The 8629-nt window shown below is 41.6% G+C and overlaps 1 long non-coding RNA gene across 1 annotated transcript; it reads left to right on the top strand.

Annotated features, from left to right (window-relative positions):
* Positions 1 to 787: 787 nt before the first annotated feature.
* LOC118385616 (uncharacterized) lies at positions 788 to 8629 on the top strand. The gene is made up of 5 exons (XR_004826056.2): positions 788 to 906; positions 1932 to 2014; positions 7716 to 7773; positions 7857 to 7928; positions 8278 to 8629. It is a non-coding gene; the product is annotated as an uncharacterized LOC118385616 (long non-coding RNA).

The following is an 8629-nucleotide window of genomic DNA, read 5'->3' as shown; positions in this document are numbered from 1 at the left end:
CAAAGTTAAATAATAGGATTAAATCAAATAAAACAGAATGTATAGTGCATTTAAAGTTTGATTTGACTTAGTCCTATTATTTAAAGTGAATCCAACATATATAAATGATTAATTTGTAGACAAACTGGAATTAAAGCCAGCGTCAGTGGTGCAGATGGAGCTATACAAGCAGAAGAAACATCTCCTTCAAATGTTGAGATTTGGTTGCGTTAACAACCAAACACAATTCAATTTCACTTTTGCAATACGGAAAATAGTTATTAACTTGTCTACAAGTTAACAAAGTCTAGGTTGGATTCGTGTCTCCGTCTCAGAAATAAAATAAAAGGATTGAGCCAGTGGCTCAGATCTAAATATCCAAGCAGTAGATACATCTCCTTCTCAACAAAACACAATTCAATATTACTGTTGTGAAACAGTAAATAGCCTAATGTTAAGGCCATCTGACAAACTAATGTAACAGTATTTATTCAACCGTAACATGAGTAACACATCCATGGCCACAGTTACTGTGTAATGTCCGGGGTGTAGTGGAGGAAGGAGTCAGACGCAGAGAGTTCAGAGTAGGCACGTCTTTAATACACCGACCAGGTGAAAAAGCAGACGCCACTCAACACAAATACCCCAAACCACGGGGGAACTAAACCGTATACAAAAACAGCTCACGTACAAGAAACAGCCGTGACAGACATGCGCGCACAACAAGTACACATAGAACAATCCCTTACACCCAGCAGGCGGGCCGGCTGGCTAATAAAGCCCAACTAATAACCTAAGTCACAACAGATGTAACCAATAAACAGACAAGGAGGGGGAGGAAAAAAATCAGTGGCAGCTGGTGACCGGTGACCGGCCGGTGACGACGACCGCCAAGCGCCACGCGAACGGGAAGGGGAGCCACCTTCGGTAGGAGTCGTGACATACTGTAACAGTAAATGTCTTCTTATGTAATTATAGAAAGCATGTATGTTCAGGGTCGTGGGTCTATGGAAATCTTTACAATTGCTGTAATAATCTGCACCGAGTCTCAAACAGCATTGATCACTTGCACCATGTACTTTAATGTAATCTCAACTACAATCCAGGACATTTGGTTCTGCTATTAGATGAAGCACAGTGATAACACATTAAATTGTTAAATAAATAAAACACAATATCTGACATTGTATTCCCATTTGAATTGTGTTGTGCTTTTAGATGGTTGAAAGCATAGTAATAACACGTTGGGAATTCAACAAACTATTGTCTGTATTTTTGGGTGAAAATAGGTTGGAATCTCATTGATCAACATATTCAAATATTACCCAACTGTCCACATTGAAATGACATGGTGTGCCCAGTGGGCATTTTGTTTTAGTCATGATTACATATTGTCATATCAAAGAGATATTGTATAAGATAAGACATTTGGACTTTGTTCAAAGAGATTATTTTTTTTCATTTTACCTTTAGTAAAATGAAGAACAAATTCTTATTTTCAATGACGGCCTAGGAACAGTGGGTTAACTGCCTGTTCAGGGGCAGAACGACAGATTTGTACCTTGTCAGCTCAGGGATTCGAACTTGCAACCTTTCGGTTACTAGTCCAACACTCTAACCACTAGGCCTGATGGGTAAATGTTCAATTAAAGAAAGTGAAGAAGTTGTAGTTGAATTAACAAGGGTCATATTTGCGTTACATGGTTTATTTTTAAAGCATATCATTCCATTCACTCATTCCTGCAGTCATGGCATGAATATGCATTGCACAAAGAAGGAGAAATATGATGGAGGAATGGTTTGGAAATGTCACTGAATAAAAAAGAAGCTACAATGTTAAACTTATCCTGAATCATCAGATGGCTATGAGCTGCTGAGACAGAGGGAAGACAATACTAACTTTTTCCTCTTTCGCTCTGTACATTTTTTTGTCTCTGTTCCTATTAAAACAGGGGACACTCATCTTTCCACCTGAACTGCTTCGGGATCAGTGTCCGTTCCACGGGACAAGCTTATATTGTAGGTTCTGATAAGGGTAAGACAATGGAATTAAGCTAATAAGGCATTTATAAGTTATATTCTTCAATTGGAAAGGGAATACCTAGTCAGTTGCACAACTGAATCAGAGAGGAGCGGGGGTTTGCCTTAAATCGACATCAATGGCACCCGGAGAGAGTTGTTGTTGGGGTTAACTGCCTTGCTCAAGGGCAGAACGGCAGATTATTACACCTTGCTGGCTCAGGGATTCGAACCAGCAACCTTTCAGTTACTGGCCCAATGTTTTTAACCACTAGGCTACCTGCTTAAAATGTAAAAGTCCAAAAAGGAATGTAGCAATTGCAGAAGGCCCCTTTAAAGGATTTAAAACCTCCACCTGGATCTCATGCAATCACATGAAATACTGGGATCAATCAAATTTATTTATAAAGCTCTTTTACATCACACAAAGTGCTATACAGAAATCCAGCCTAAAACTCCAAACAGCAAGCAATGCAGCAGTAGAAACATGGTGGTTAGGAAAAACTCCCTAGAAAGGCTGGAAACAACAAAGAAACCTAGAGAAGAACCAGTCTCTGAGGGGTGGCCAGTCCTCTTCTAGCTGTGCCTGGTGGAGATTATAACAGTAAATGGCCAAGATGTTCAAACATTCATAGATGACCAGCAGGGTCAAATAATAATCATAGTGGTTGTAGAGGGTTCAACAGATCAGTACCTCAGGAGTAAATGTCAGTTGGCTTTTCATATCCGACCATTTAGTTAGAGACAGCAGGTGCGGTAGAGAGAGGTAGTGACAAACAGTAGGTCTGGGACAAGGTAGCACGTCTGGTGAACAGGTCAGTGTTTCATAGCCGCAGGCAGAACAGTTGAAACTGGACTAGCAACACGACTAGGTGGACTGAGGACAGCAAGGAGTCATCAGGCCAGGTAGTCCTGAGGCATGGTCCTAGGGTTCAGGTCCTCCGGTGGGGTGGGAGAGGGAGAAAGAATTAGAGGAAGCATACTTAAATTCACACAGGACACCGGATAAGACAGGAGAATTACACCAGATATAACAGACTGACCCTAGCCCCCCGACACATAAACTATTGCAGCATAGATACTGGAGGCTGAGACAGGAGGGGTCAGGAGATACTGTGGTCCTGTCCGACGATACCCCCGGACAGGGCTGAGTATAGCCCACAAAGCTCTCAAAGAATCCCAGTGGAGAGAGGGGAACTGGCCAGGCAGAGACAGCAAGGGTGGTTTATCACTCCAGTGCCTTTCCGTTCAACTTCGCACCCCTGGACCAGACTACACTCAATCATAGGGCATACTGAAGAGATGAGTCTTTAATAAAGACTTAAAGGTCGAGACCAGGTCTGCGTCTCTCACATGGATAAGCAGACCATTCCATAAAAATTGAGCTCTATAGGAGAAAGCCCTGCCTCCAGCTGTTTGCTTAGAAATTCTAGAGACAATAAGGAGGCCTGCATCTTGTGACCGTAGCGTACATGTAGGTATGTATGGCAGGACCAAATCGGAGAGATAGGTAGGAGCAAGCCCATGTAATGTTTGTCGGTTAGCAGTAAAACCTTGAAATCAGTCCTAGCCTTAACAGGAAGCCAGTGCAGAGAGGCTAGCACTGGAGTAATATGACCACATTTTAGGTTCTAGTCAAGATTCTAGCAGCCGTGTTTAGCTTTAACTTAAGTTTATTTAGTGCTTTATCCAGGTAGCCGGAAGGTAGAGCATTGCAGAAGTCTAATCTATAAATGACAAAAGCATGGATTAGCTTTTCTGCATCATTTTTGGACAAAAATATTCTGTTTTTTGCAACGTTACGAAGATGGAAAAAAGCTGCCCTTGAAATATGATTGATATGTACGTCAAAATAGAGATCAGGGTCCAGAGTAACAGTTTTATTTGAGACGACTGTACAACCATCAAGATTAATTGTCAGATTCAACAGAAGTTCTCTTTGTTTCTTGGGACCTAGAACAAGCATCTCTATTTTGTCAGTTCAAAAGTAAAAATTCCACTTCCTTATGTCTGAAACACAGGCCTCCACGGAGGGCAATTTTGGGGCTTTACCATGTTTCATGGAAATGTACAGCTGTGCATCGTCCACGTAGCAGTGAAAGTTACAACTATGTTTCCGAATGACATCACCAAGAGGTAAAATATGTAGTGAAAACTATAGTGATCCTAAACCTGAACGTTGAGGAACACAGAAACTTACAATTGATTTGTCAGAGGACAAAACATCCACAGAGACGAACTGATATCTTTACGACAGATAAGATCTAAACCTGGCCAGAACTTGTCCATGTAGACTAATTAGGGTTTCCAGTCTCTCCAAAAGAAAGTGGTGATCGATGGTGTCAAAAGGTCTAGGAGCACGAGGACAGATGCAGAGCCTTGGTCTGATGCCGTTAAAAGGTCATTTACTACGTTCACGAGTGCAGTCTCAGTGCTATGATAGGGTCTAAAACCAGACTGAAGCGTTTTGTATACATTATTTGTCTTTAGGAGCTTAGTACACATTCGGTGGATAGGGAGCCATTTGTTATGTTCAACATAGGAAAGACAAGCACAGGAAGCAGCTCTTTCAGTAGTTTAGTTGGAACAGCTTGAAGGTTTAGATGCCATGACTTTTTTCATGAATGTGTCAAGAGATATAGGATTTAAAAACTTGAGTGTCTCCATTGATCTTAGGTCCTGGCAGTGTTGTGCAGACTCAGGACAACTGAGCTTTGAAGAAATACGCAGAATCAAAGAGCATTCCATAATTTGCTTTCTAATGATCGGGATCGTTTTGTCGAAGAAGTTCATTGTTTTTATTCTCCTTAATAATTAAGTTGTAAAAATAGGATGATCAAGCAGCAGTGAGGGCTCTTCGATGGTACTGTCTTTCCAGGACTGGGAGAAAAACTGACTTGCCTCTGATTCAAGATTCTGTTGTTATACGTCTGATTTTCCTGTTTTTTATTTTTTTAACTAGGCAAGTCAGTTAAGAACAAATTCTTATTTACAATGAAGGCCTACCCCAGACAAACCCAGACGACACTGGGCCAATTGTGCACCGCCCTATGGGACTCTCAATCAAGGACGGTTGTGATAAAGCCTGGAATCGAACCAGGGTCTGTAGTGATGCTTCTAGCACTGAGATGCAGTGCCTTAGACCGCTGCACCACTCAGGAGCCCATGTGATGGTTATTATTGCAGACATCATTATCCACAATCTAACTTCATTGTTTTTAGAGGGCTGTGGATTGGTCCTTTCGTAAAAATCACCAAGTCACAGACTAAATGTAATGAAAAAGGTGACTATTTTCTCAAAAACTTTAGCAACTCTAAAAACTACTTAATCCCAAACTCACAACGGATCCATGAGTAACCTCATTTATTAGTGAAAGGCTGAGTAAAGCCTGAGTCGAGAGGGAGGAGAGAAGCCCTAATATTATGACTTTTTTATCCGCATCTAACAGAAGAATTTGTGGAGGATCAGAGGCTTAGGGTGGTGCCTAGAGATGAGCAAACTGAAAAATAGATGCTGTGCTACAGTCAGTCTGGATGAATTTGAGGCTTTTGTGTCCTGCTCTACTGGCAATGTGTGCTGCTGTAGGATGATATGACAGACAGCACTGAGACAATCTCTTACACACTGAGAGAGAGAGAGAGAGAGAGAGAGAGAGAGAGAGAGAGAGAGAGAGAGAGAGAGAGAGAGAGAGAGAGAGAGAGAGAGAGAGAGAGAGAGAGAGAGAGATGCGTGAGGAATTAAAATAGCACTTGAGTAGGCTCAAAAGTCCCACCCACACATGCGGCGTTGCACCTTACCGAAATCCCAGAGTCAAAACATATCAAAACATATCACATGTCATGTATCAGATGTCATGTGTCAGATGGCTATGAAACATTCCTGTGTAACTCACTACCCTTGCAATTAGGAATTATGAGTTAGACATCACAGACTGTGCTGAGCATGTATCAGACATTATGTAAAAGGTGTATGTGCGCATGGGCTTGTAACTTGACAGGGCTTGTAATTAACTCATCATTATGTTGCAGTTAAAAATGCAGAATATACATATTCGTACATCACTTATGTTTTTCTCTTGATGGTAGCTCTTGGATATTGCACAGCAGTGCCAATTCAAACATCTGCTATTTTCTGCTGCCCCCCACTGGGGCCAGAAAATATTGCACTGCTCATGAGAATTAGGAATTGTACATTTGCACTGATTTGGTAGACTAGCCAACGATGGTGGATGAATGAAGGCAACTCACTCAGGCTGTTAACCATTGGAGGCATGAGGACTGCAGATGTGGCCAGGGCAAAAAATTGCAATGTCCTTAAGCCTAAGACAGCAAAAATGACTTAAATGATGTAATGTAAATGTAATGTAAATGTAACAGCGCTACAGGGAGACAGGATGGACAGCTGATCATCCTCGCAGTGGCAGACCAAGTGTAACAACACCTGCACAGGATCGGTACATCCGAACATCACACCTGCGGGACAGGTATAGGATGTCAACAACAACTGCCCGAGTTACACCAGGAACGCACAATGCCTCCATCAGTGCTCAGACTGTCCGCAATGGGCTGAGAGAGGCTGGACTGAGGGCTTGTAGGCATGTTGTAAGGCAGGTCCTCACCATACATCACCAGCAACAACTGGACCAGGCAGGACTGGCAAAAAGTGCTCTTCACTGACGAGTCGCGGTTTTGGACTGAGCTTGTTGTCATTGCAGGCAATCTCAATGCTGTGCGTTACATGGAAGACATCCTCCTCCCTCATGTGGTACCCTTCCTACATGCTCATCCTGACATGACCCTCCAGCATGACAATGCCACCAGCCATACTGCTCATTCTGTGTGTGATTTCCTGCAAGACAAGAATGTCAGTGTTCTGCCATGGCCAGCGAAGAGCCCGGATCTCAATCCCATTGAGCACGTCTGGGACCTGTTGAATCGGAGGCTGAGGGCTAAGGCCCTCACCCTTTTATACTACATGCACAATTCATACATCAAACTCCTGCAGATCTGGATGCTGATGTGACATACTATGACTTCTTGGGGGGTCACGTCTTCTACATCATTGATGGTAAGATGCTGGCTATTCTTTATATTATATTAGTCCTATTTTCTGTGGTTATAACATATGAAAAGTTTTTATTTCTGTGCTTGTAGCATGCAAAGCACACTTGTTATTGCTCATACTTTTCTAGTTTATTTATCTTGTTCTACAGTTTTTACACTACATACACAATTCATACATCAAACTCCTGCAGATCTGGATGCTGATGTGACATGCTGTGACTTCTTGGGGGGTCACGTCTTCTACATCATCCTGAAATATATATATATATTTTGTTATTATTTACTATTATCATTGTTATCATAACTGTAAAATTATCAACCTACTCTTTCTTAACTTACAGTACGCTCTGAACATTTCAATGGAAGCACAGTGTGATTTCACTGAGATATGTATAATTTCTGAAATTCTCATCACTAGTGGATATACTTTTTAGGGGGATACCCGTCTGATTGTGTGATTTTCTTTCACAAAGGAAAACATGCAGCATATTAGGCGACGGTGGTGCCATGTTCTCCTGCAGAACTTTCCCAATGCCACCAGTCTAGAACATTATAAAAACATTTCATTTGCATCCTTAAAATCACTTGTTTCACTGTAGCCAGACTGTACTGAATATATGTTCATATTTAATGTCTGACATTCACTCACTAAGGTCTGAAGAAGAGAGGTTGAAAGATTGAAAAAGGCGGCGAAAATAAAACACACTACAGGTAGGAGGTGTCATATGATGAGTGGCATAGTCATAAACCAATGTTTAAAGACTTAACCCCCCTCCCTCCAATATATATTTCAGGATGATGTAGAAGACGTGCCGCCCCCAAGAAGTCACAGCATGACACATCAGCATCCAGCTCTGCAGGATCAGGTACTGTATAGGCTATTAGCTAAAGTAAAGTGCATTCTTGTACACATATCCCTAGAGGTTCCCTGACATTACTTAATGACCACAATCTGTTTTCTTTCTAGACAATACTGAAAACAAAATGCATGGCGAACTGGGAGCTGTGAACTGCATATGTAGTCTATTGTGTGTAATGCTGAAGGCTTGATGCATGGCAAGATATAATAGTTGAGATGACTTGTTGAGTAGTTGTAGACCCCTTTAGTAATAGTGGCTTTTGTTTGCATGGTGGTATTGTGATAGTTGGGTTTAATTTGTCTTGATCACCCAATAAGACACAAGTCTTAATATTTATTCTTCCTTTTTCTTCAAGGAAGCAGATGTTCTTCTAAGGGACACCCTAGAGGCAGCAAGGTGGTGCGAACGCCAAACATTTAAAGGCACCGTTTACCTCCCAGGTGTAATTGGGATGGATGGGGAAGACCGCATTACAACCCTTAAAGAACTACAGTTGTATGATGGCCTGGATGAAGAGGACATTATTCTCCTCAAGGAACCGTTCATGTTTCAGTTACAGAGAGATGATGAGATGTGCTATGTGTTGACAACAAGAAAATGACTATCTTTGCCTCTTTTGAAGAGCAGGGTTGAAGCGGTTGGTCAAACCTTGTTTTTGTCTGCTGTGTTAATCATTTCAATTGTTAATTGTGTTTATGTTGTTTAGT

The sequence above is a fragment of the Oncorhynchus keta genome, chromosome 6 (genome assembly GCF_023373465.1).
Source record: "Oncorhynchus keta strain PuntledgeMale-10-30-2019 chromosome 6, Oket_V2, whole genome shotgun sequence".
Lineage (NCBI taxonomy): Eukaryota > Metazoa > Chordata > Actinopteri > Salmoniformes > Salmonidae > Oncorhynchus > Oncorhynchus keta.
This window is presented reverse-complemented; position numbering and strand designations above follow the sequence as displayed.